Below are 11,206 nucleotides of genomic sequence, written 5' to 3' on the forward strand. Positions count from 1 at the left end.
TCAGGAACAGCTTCTTCCCCTAGGCCATCCGATTTCTAAATGGACATTGAACCCATGAACACTACCTCACTACTTTTTTATTTCCATTTTAGCATGACTTATTTACTTATTTAATTTAATGGTTTAATATCTATACACTTACTGTAACTCATGGTTCTTTTCTGATATTATGTATTGCATTGTACTGCTGCAGCAAAGTTAACAAACTTCACAACATACACTGGTGTTATTAAACCTGAAGCTGATTCTGATATCAAATAAGATGATCAATAAACACCATGGCTAATTCTGCTTTCCTTAACAACTCTAGTTCATTTAGTTGATTCTGCCTGTTTTCAACCCCTCACTACAGTTAATGCTGCCCCGCAAAATACCTTTCTAGAAGAGGCTGCCGATGCTGTAGCCTGAAAAGAAGGCTGAATTGAAGAATGATCCAAAAAATAAACTGGACCGTAAAACAATTAGCGGACTAGCAAGACTGTGAAAACAATTACTGACAATGAATTGAGGGGGAGAAAAGCTTATAAAGTTCATCCAAATGATAGATTAATTGTCCTATTGTTCTTCCAGGAAATCCTTGTCAAAAGCTTATTCCTCTAGTAATAGTTTGTAAACAGCTGATGACAACAACTCCTCTGCCACTCTACGGGTCACTCTGACTCGCTGTTCCTGAAATAGAAAATGTGGCTTGTGTTGTGTGCCATTTTTTTTTGTTGGAGTATTTATGGAACTAATCTATTTTAAGATATTAAACAATTGTGACTGATTAATATTACTAAACAGGCGGTACCTCCCAAAGGATAAATAATATTCCTTGCAATCAAAAGGATGAATTGCAAACACATGTTCAGCTGAAAGAACAGGGAAACCAGCTGAACATCAGAATATTCTCAGTGTTGTCCTGATTAAAATTATCCCAGACTAGCCCTAACAATGAGCAAAATTATTAGTTCCAAGAAAAGTATCTTAAGCAGCGTCTCTGCAAAATGTCTACGGTAATTACATTTGAATATTTGGCTACTTTATAATGAAGCAAACCAATAATATTATTGCATTTTGCTGTTCCATTTCCTTCAGGATTAGATTGGAATGAAGCAATATTTCTCCAGTGGATTGGGACTGAAATGCAGAGGAAGGGCTGCAGTCTCCTGATGTCGCCTCTCACAGTTTGTTATTCCAACAGAAATGGGAACTTGGTAATGAAGGTAATTGGGTCAGAAAATAGCAGTGCAACTTTCTCCGCTTCTTCTTGCTGAGGAGATTGAAAAACAGGAAAAAGTCATAATCCTTCTGCTAGTATAAATCTCAGTTTTGAAATGTGCACTGCTTGAAAGAGATCTTTCTATTTTGCAGAGAAAGAGTAATTAAGAAAACAATGTATTGGAAGTACAGTATTGGCAGGAACGTGCCTTAAACAGTTCCTTAATAGTGAACAAGTCAATTGAATGGTGTAACATTTGAGAAGTTTATTAAACAATTCATTATTTTTGTATGGTGCCTGAAGTAACATTGAATAAATAACTGTAATTTAACCAGGAGTCAAGACATTTACGGACTATGTCCTCTAATCTGGTGAAAGGAGTCAGGTATTATATTCTCGGATCTCTTGTTAGGAACAATGAACTCTTTCTAAAATCCCCGCAGACTCATGGCCACTGGAATGTAACTCTCTTTTTGTTTTCATTATGATTTCATCAAGAAAGGTGTAATGCAGAGAGCTAGCTACATGTGAAAGGAAAAAGTGCCATGTCTGGCATTCAATGGGTGAGATGTGGGATCTCATTTTCGTCGCGGTTAACATTTCTACAATGAATGTTGTAAAGAACAGGCGTCCTGGATATTGACAGAGGCATATTTGGTGCGTAGGAGGGCTGGTGAGGGCTTTAATTCAGATTCCTAAGTAATGTGGAGTTTTAATACATCAGGAATAGCACTCAGTAGTGAGCCTGATTGACAAACTTGGGTTACAGTCTGTCAGGGAGTGCTGTAAAGCAGGTCACAGGTCTGATAGGGAGGCTGGGGTTGTTATTAGAAAGGTAGGGTTAAGCGAGGGAATGGGGTCAGGCTGGTGTAATTATGACCTGTATGATGACATGGGTCCAGTCCACATGAGGTGGTCCACGTCTGGGGATTGTCCCACTCATGATTACAATGCCTTTGAATGACGGATAGAGGCACAATTCCACTAAGTGAAATCCATTCTCTGATCAGTAGATAGTCTGACAGGAAAGATTAAAAGGTGTTATGGTCTGATCATAGGAACCTAAAAAATAGGAGCAGAGCTAGGCCATTCGGCCCATTGAGTCAGCCATTCCATGATGGCTGATTTATTCTCGCTCTCAAGCCTACTTTCCCGCTTACTCCTCATAACCTTTGATGCCCTTACTAATCAAGAATCTATCAACATTAACTATACCCATTGACTTGGCCCCTCAGCTATCTATGGCAATAAGTTCCAAAGATTCACCACCCTCTGGTTTAGAAATTTCCTCATCATCTCGCCATATCTTTGTACCCGATGGTTGGTGGGTGGGTAGGTTGCCAACAGGGGGTCTGGCCCAACTGTAGAGAGGCAACTTGAGAGGCCAGACATATGACCTCCCCTTCTTCCTGGTTCACAAAAATTACTGAAGAAGCAAATTAATTGTTCCTGGCTAGTTTCCTTTCAGCTGTTGGATTACCTGCAAAGTCAGAGGCTATTAAACCTCATTAAATATTTTAAATATCACACCCGCCTGGAATAGGGTAGTTAATGTCCTCTTCCATTCCCCACGTTGTCCAACTGCAAGTAAGATGGATGGCGATGTGTTGAGTTTGGGGTTTTTATAATGTCAGCTTCCCACTTGACCATAACCTATCAATTGTTGAGGAATAAATGAACGGTGAAGCAGATACCTGGGATTGGCAGAGAGAAAGTGAGTGGGAAGGAAGATGACAGATGAAGCATAATGTGTAAAATGTGTGGACATTCATTCATTTGGTAGAAAGAATAGAGAAACTGAAAATGTGATTCATCGGGATGTCTTATGTCGACCCTTGACATTTTCAACATTTGGTGGGGTACTTGTATATAATAATAATAATAAGAAGAAGAAGAAGAAGAAGAAGAAGAAGAGGAAGAAGAAGAAGAAGTACTTTATTGATCCTGAGTGGGAAATTCTTTTGTTACAACAGCGACATTTAAAAACACACTTAACAGTGTGAAGATTTAACTAATAATCTACATAATAATAATAATAATAATAATAATAATAATATTACGATATCCAAAGAGGTAAATAGCAACACACACAAAAAATGCTGGTGAACGCAGCAGGCCAAGCAGCATCTATAGGAAGAGGTACAGTCGACGTTTCGGGCCAAGACCCTTCGTCAGGACTAACTGAAAGAAGAGATAGTAAGAGATTTGAAAGTGGAAGGGGAGGGGGGAATCCAAAATGATAGGAGAAGACAGGAGGGGAGGGGTGGATCTATGAGCTGGAAAGTTGATTGGCGAAAGGCAGGCTGGAGAAGGGAGAGGATCATGGGACGGGAAGCCTGGGGAGAGAGAGAAGTGGGGAAGGGAGCCCGGATGGTGGAGAGCAGGCAAGGAGTTATAGTGAGAGGGACAGAGGGAGGAAAAAGAGAGAGAGAAAAAAAGGGGAAAATTTTTAAAAATAAAAAAAATATAAAAAATATATAACTAAATAAGGGATGGGGTGGGAAGGGGAGGAGGGCCATTAACAGAAGTTAGAGAAGTCAATGTTCATGCCATCAGGTTGGAAGCTACCCAGACAGTATATAAGGTGTTGGTCCTCTCTACCCTCTGGGCTCCCCCTTTACCCCTTCTCTCTCTCCCCAGGCTTCCCGTCCCATAATCCTCTCCCTTCTCCAGCCTGGTATCCATTTTGCTAATCAACTTTCCAGCTCTTGGCTCCATCCCTCCCCCTCCTGTCTTCTATCATGTTGGATCTCCCCCGCCCCCTCCCACTTTCAAATCTCCTACTATCTCTTCTTTCAGTTAGTCCTGACGAAGGGTCCTGGCCCGAAACATTGACTGTACTTCGTCCTATAGATGCTGCCTGGCCTGCTGCATTCACCAGCATTTTTTGTGTGTGTGTTGGTTGAATTTCCAGCATCTGAAGATTTCCTCGTGTCTGCGTAGGTAAATAGCAATACACTAAGTAATAAGGAAGGTCAATCATTTGTTAGGTTGTAGCAAAGGATCTGGAATACAAAAAGTAAAGAAATATTTTTTGAATTTGTACATAAAATTGGTAAATTGGTTTATTATTAACACATGTACTGAGGTACGGTGAAAACACTTTGCTTTGCATGCCATCCATACAGATCATTGCATTAAAACACTGCACTGAGGTAGTACAAGGGACAGCAATAGCAGATTGCAGAATAAAGTGTTGCAGTTACAGAGAAAGTGCAGTGCAGGCAGACAATAAGGTGCAAGGCGACAACAAATTAAGTTGTGTGGTCAAGTCTCCATTTTATTAGACAAGACATCCGCTCAATAGTCCTATAACAGTGGTGTTGAAGTTGTCCTTCAGCCCGGTGGAACAAGCTTCCAGGCTGTATCATTTATTTATTTTGCCAATGGAAGGTGAGGGAGGGAGAGTCTTTGCTTATTTTGGCTCCTTTACAGAGGCAGCAAGAAGCAGAGACCAAGTCCACAAAAAGGGGGCTGGCTTGTGCTGTGTGCACAACCCTGCATTTTCTTGCAGTTTCAGGCAAAGCAGTTACCATACCAGGTCATTGTGCTTCCAGGTGGAATGCTTTCTATGGTGTATTGACAGTGGGAAAGAAGAGGTTAACATATGAGGAGCGTTTGGCAGCTTTGGGCCCGTACTCACTGGATTTAGAAGAAAGTGTGGTGATCTCATTGAAACATACCAAATGTTGAAAGGACTGGATAAAGCAGATGTGAAGAGGATGTTTCCTATGGTGGGGGCATCCAGAACTAGAGGGCACAGCCTCAAAATTGAGGGGCGACCCTTTAGAACAGAGGTAAGCAGGTATTTTTTAGGCAGAGAGTAGTGAATCTGTGGAATGTTCTGCCACAGACAGCTGTGGAGGGCAAGGAAGTAGGTATACTTAAAGCAAAAATTGATAGTTTCCTGATTGGTTAGGGCATCAAAGTTTATGGCGTGAAGGGAGGTGTATGGGTTGAGGGATCAGCCATGATGGAATGGTAGATCAGACTCAATGGGCTGAATGGCCTAATTCTGCTCCTGTGTCTTATGGTCTTATGCCAAATTTTGTTAGCCTCCTGATGAAGCAGAGGTGCTGGTGATCTTTTTGGCCATGGTATTTAGTGGTTGGACCGGGAAATTCTATTGGTGAAATTCACTCCTGGTAACTTGGCATTTGTGATATGACTCCATGCAGTGTTCATCATCTTTTGCCAAGAATATTCTTGCCTTAGAGACAACGGAGCATAGACTCACTGGTTTGATTCCTGGAATGAGCATTTACCTTTATGGAGATGAAACAAGATGGGGTAAAACTCATTGGGGTCTTCCAAGAATGAGAGCTGAGGCAGTGCTATACAGAAAGTTGATCAAGACTTCAGCATGGAAGTTCCTAAAACAGCAGACAAGACACAGAAAGATACAGTATTGATAAAGGTTTATGAGTCAGATGTGGAAGATATAGACATTTCACTGAAGTACCAACAAGGAACAGAATCTACGCTAATGAGTTATCGTGTGAGCAGGGATATATTGAATGGGTTTGGGAGGATGAATACTATCAATTTTGGAAAAAGATTCTGTTGGCCAAGCTTCATACTGAATATACAACAACAGTCAGAATGAAAATTGCAAGAAATTTTATGTCCATGTTTGGTCTATGACCCTGAATCATTGATTAAATAACGCAGCTTTTTTTAACATTGAAAAAAATATACTTAGCTCAAACATTTTGAACCTCTTGATTCACTTTTACCGATCATCAGCATTTTCATTTAATTTACGATTGCTGATCTCAATGTAATCTCTTATTTTCTGAACTTACTTAATAAACACAATCAGCTTGTCGAAGTGAAATGATTCTGGCGATGAAAAGAATTTATTCATACTTCACTAATCAATCGCTTTTAAGAATAAAATTTGTCATTATGCCCAGTCAAGAAAATTATATAGAGATAGAGAGAGAGATAGAGAGAGATAGAGGTAGAGATAGAGGTAGAGAGAGAGAGAGAGATAGAGAGAGAGAGAGAAATAGAGAGAGATAGATAGAGAGAGAGAGAGAGATAGAGAGAGAGAGAGAGAGAGAGATAGGTAAAGCAATTACAGAGGTAATTTTTAGGAGGTGCGTGCATTTTATAGAGGAAAGTGTGCATTAAAATAAGAACGTGAGCACTATAGGATGGAGAGGCCTTGGTGGACAGTCCACATCAATCATCATTTTCCAGCCTTATTCCTGCATTCCTTGAATCTTCTAATGTCCAGACATATATTAATTTCACATTTGAGGACCATGCAGACTGAGCTCCTGAAGCAGTTGGTAGTGATCTCCCTATTTCACTACCTTCTGAGAAATGTCTCTTTGGCCCTAAATGACCTGCCCCTTATTTTCAAATCTAAGTTTTTTAGTGGAGAGAAGCATCCTTAATTTGTCTATCATTTTGAGAACTCCAGACTTCGTAATGCAACTTTTTGTATATTTTAGTGAGGTCATCTCTTATTCTTCTGAAGTCTACTAAACCAAACTAATGGAGAAGATTCTTAGGAACAGTATTTGCAAACATTTGGAGAAGCATAGTTTTATTAGGGATAGTCAGCATGGCTCTGTGAGGGTCAAGACATATCTCATGAGCCCAAATGAACTTTTCAAGGAGGCAATAAAACAAATTGATGAAGGTAGAGTGGTGGATCTGGTGTATATGGATTTTATTAAGGAATTTGACATGGTTCGCAATGATAGGCTCATCCAGAATGTCATAAGGCATGGGGCTGATGGAAACCTGGCTGTGTGGATTTGGAATTAGGCTGTCTGTGTTCTAGAACAGCAGCCTAAACTACTTGTTCTCTCCTCATTTTGCAGACCACTGTCCAAAGAACCAGTGAAACTTCACTATATTTCCATAAGACCATAAGACAAAGAAGTAAAATTAGGTCATTTGACCCATCAAGTATACTCCATCATAGTATCATGGTTGATTTAATTTCCCTCTCAACCCCATACTCCTGTCTTCCCCCATGACGTTTTATGCCCTTACTAATTCAGAACTGATCAACCTCTGCTTTAAATATACCTAATAATTTGACCTCCACAGCCACCAGTGAATTCCACAGAATCACTACCCTCTGGCTAAAAAAAAAATTCTTCCTCATCTTTGTTCTAAAGGGAAGTCCTTCAATTTTGAGGTAGTGCTCTCTGGTCCTACACTTTCCCACATCCTCTCCACATCTAGTCTATCTAGAGGCCTTTTGATATTTGGTAGGTTTCAATGAGATCCTACACCCCCACCCCCACCCCCACCCTCTTTATTCTAAATTCTAGTGAATACAGGTCCAAAACCATTAAATGTTCATCATACATTGACCTTTTAATTCTTGGATCATTCATGTAAGCCTCCTCTGGACCCCCTCCAATGCCATCACACCCTTCCTTGGGTATGGTGGCACAACCACTCACATACACTGTATGTGGTATGACCAGTGCCTTATAAAGTCTTATAATGTCCTCTAAGATAGCATTTTTATACTGGTGCTATAATTCCTCACTTGCACTGATTAACTCTTGGACGTTACTAAAGATACGCTCCACTAGTTGAAATGTCCATTCACCCAACTTCAGCCATGCAAGCAGGATTAAAATGACCAATCCAGCTCTATCTTTATCTGAATATGCATCCGCTTCAAATATGTTTGGGGGTGGGAATATTCCGCATACTGTGACTGCACTGAACAAGTTAGCATTTCAAAGACATTCTTAAAAATTACAGTTACTTCCATTTTTCTTTTAAACTATTTGGGAATGAAAAAATATAGTTGCCTAAGCTTCTCATGTGCTTTGTGTAGAAATATATGTAAAATATTTGTATGCGAGGCAGGGAGGAGAGAAGCAAAATACAACGAGGAATTGAAAGGCAACCTTCACATTCCACTCAGAAAGGTAAAACCAAATGTAAAGACTCAAGACTCACAAAAGTTATCCAGAATCCAAGGAACCATTTGCTTGAACAATCTTTTATATTTATAGAAACTGATGAGAAGTCAACACGACAGCAAAGAACTTCAAAGAAATTCCATTACAAATTGAAAGCAAGGATCTTTTTGTGGTCTTTTTTTTATTATTAATCAAACAAAGGACAAGGAAGTTTTAGAAGGTGGATGAAGCAAGAAATATGAGTCATCTGTGGCCAAACTTCTAAAAGTACAGCAGGAAAGACAAGGAATTTGATTGTTCAAATGTCTGAGAAAGTAAAGGTAAACTTTTTCAACATAGAGAGGATGCAGCAAAGGAAATAAATATGTCAGTGCAAACAACAGGAATTCTGCAGATGCTGGAAATTCAAGCAACACACATAAAAGTTGCTGGTGAACGCAGCAGGCCAGGCAGCATCTCTAGGAAGAGACTCCTAGCTGTAAAATAATATCTTTCTTAGCAAGACTGCAGTCACTGGCATCCCTGAGTAATGGGTAATGAGAGATAGAGGGAACAGGGTGATTCCAACTTCCCTCTGTTCTCAGCACCGGTCTCCTGGAAAACACATCAGCAAGCTCCAGGCCATTTACACTTTTGACTTCATCTGTGAGGTCACGTTTTTACCCTGTAGCACTTTTATTCATTTTGCAGTGGGAAGGTTTCAATTTATTAATCATGTAATGGTTATCTTCATTGGAAAGGGTTTGTAATTTACTCCATCTGTGCTTCTATTTCAGGTTCTGACAGAGGTTTCTTCATGGATGTGATCTCAATCACTTCCGTCCTCAGATACATAACTTCTTACCCTCCCAGAGGTCCTCCTGAAATCCCACAGGGCAGAGTGTGACTATGGTAACACACAATATGCTACAAAGGTCTGGTAAAACTTTCCATGGTTATACTGATGCATACCAGCAAGCATTTGAAACACATCTTCAAGATGACAGGACATATCAGAATCAAAAGATAAGGAAAATTGTGTTTCATTATATCTCTGCCAGGTAAGTGTCAGAGTATCAATCACCTTTTCTGTCACCATCTTCTGAGATATAAACTTTTATTTGGCTTTCCAGAGCCTGTGTCATTATCTCTTTCACATTGATGCCAATGAAAAAATTCTTGATTTTTTTTGTCTAAAGTCGAATTGACATTGAAGAATACACAGTTAACCTAGCTTCTGAAGGTTAACAAAATGGAAAAAGTGTATACTTGCAATGCATTTGGCTTGGCAAAGCTGCACAATGCATTATCCTTTGTATCATTTGCTACTCAATGAAGTGTGCTTCGTTTTTGCTTCGCTTTTGCTGCAGAGCAGTTAGTTGTAAATCAGTGAATTATTCCGTTTTCCCAAGTGGTTACAATGACTTAATTTGATACTGAGACTATTCTGACCATTACTGTGTCTGTAACAATAGGGTGACGGCAATGTACAATCATTACATGACGAATGTGCCTCTACCCACCCAAACGCCCCCCACCCCGCCATCCCCACCACCATACACACAGGAAAGTGCAGGTTAAGTCCTTTTTGATTCCTATCTCTAAGCAAGGAACGTCATTGATCCAAATCTCTTACCTACAGTCTCTGGTTTTTATGTTGGATTACTAAACTTTGACTACTAATGGGAGAGTCGCAAATGAGGGGCCATAGCTGGAAAATAAGGAGATGGTCATTTAAAATCTGTAGTATGGAAAAAACACCACAGACAGCTAAAAGCAACATACATAAGAGTCCTGCTCTGGGGTTAGAGAGCTGTGTATGTGTGTGGGTGGGAGGGAGGAACGCAGCTTGTTTTACTGTTGTCTGGTTGCTTTTTGTGTTCCGTGTTGTTCTGCCGAGCATCCTTGATATGTTATGTTGGTGCCAGAATGTGTGGCAACGCTTATCGGCTGCCTCCAGCTACACTTTCGGTTATGTTGGTTGTTAACGCAAGCAACGCATTTCACTGTATGTTTTGATGTATGTGTCATAAATATAAACTTGGATCTTGAATCTTGGATCTTGTGTTTACAGGAATTTCTTCTTGCAGAAGATGGTGAGTTGCTGGAATTTTCTGTCCTGGCAATTGTGGAAGCTAGATCCCTGAAAATACTCAATAAAAGAGGTGCTGTACAAACATTTTTGAAAGGTTGCAGAACTGTGGGGAAATGGCACAGAAGACGAGTCACAGCCTGGGACAGATCAACCAGGACTGTCCCGAGTGTTGGCACCAGGTTGCCTACACCTGCTATTGCTTTTTTTTGATTTCTTGTCTGTAAAATGCTTCAGATAAGATTTCACATTTTTATGACCATTAAATGCAAACTGCAAGGAAACTAATTTTTCCCTTGTGTTACATTTAATAATTGTAATTTACTCTGGTCTATTCTGCTATTGTACTTTAGTAAAAAAAGGCCCTCAAGCACTGTCCTGTGAAAATTGCCACAAATTATTATTCAGCACCTTCAGCTTGATTTTAACTTACAATGGGAATTGGAGGAGAGGAGTTAGAATAACCCAAACTCATTCAAATTTAAAGGGTTGTTGCTTTAGGCGAGTCTCCTAGGCGTAGTGATCGAAAATGTTTATTTCTTATAGGCTGTACCTACAAAAGATGCACTTCCGACCTCACCAAATGTAAGAAGTGTTTTTGTAAGTCACAGCTTTTGGTCTTGGAACCTTTTCTTGAAATGGTCAACTAAAAAAAAAGCGACATGATTTTCGAAGCCAGAATTCAAATGGGAGCCATGCTCTGAGCTGTACTTCTAGTTACGTGTCCTTGTCACCTGGTCATAAAAGCTAAAGTGAAGACATCAGGATCCAGGCAAGACCTTGACAGTCAAATCACTCAGCCAATTTTATGCATCCGAATGCAGGATAGGATGGAAGTTACCTTTTGTGACTTTGAAGAATTTCTTTTTAAGCAAACAACAAATATTTGCATTGTATATAGTTAGATGGATAAATGTAGTCTAAAAAAAAACAAAATAGAGAAAGAAAGCACCAGAGTGAAACTATTAACAAACGAACATAATTTTAGCCTTCAAATTGAAATCTAGACATATTCGTACAAATTATGAG

At 39.8% G+C, this 11,206-nt stretch overlaps 1 long non-coding RNA gene across 1 annotated transcript; it reads left to right on the forward strand.

Moving 5' to 3' along the window:
• Window positions 1–882: 882 nt before the first annotated feature.
• LOC134338634 (uncharacterized) lies at window positions 883–10,375 on the forward strand. Its single transcript, XR_010016271.1, has 4 exons — window positions 883–995; window positions 1,078–1,205; window positions 8,883–9,146; window positions 10,160–10,375. It is a non-coding gene; the product is annotated as an uncharacterized LOC134338634 (long non-coding RNA).
• Window positions 10,376–11,206: the final 831 nt, after the last annotated feature.

This window comes from Mobula hypostoma, chromosome 27, assembly GCF_963921235.1.
Source record: "Mobula hypostoma chromosome 27, sMobHyp1.1, whole genome shotgun sequence".
Classification (NCBI taxonomy): domain Eukaryota; kingdom Metazoa; phylum Chordata; class Chondrichthyes; order Myliobatiformes; family Myliobatidae; genus Mobula; species Mobula hypostoma.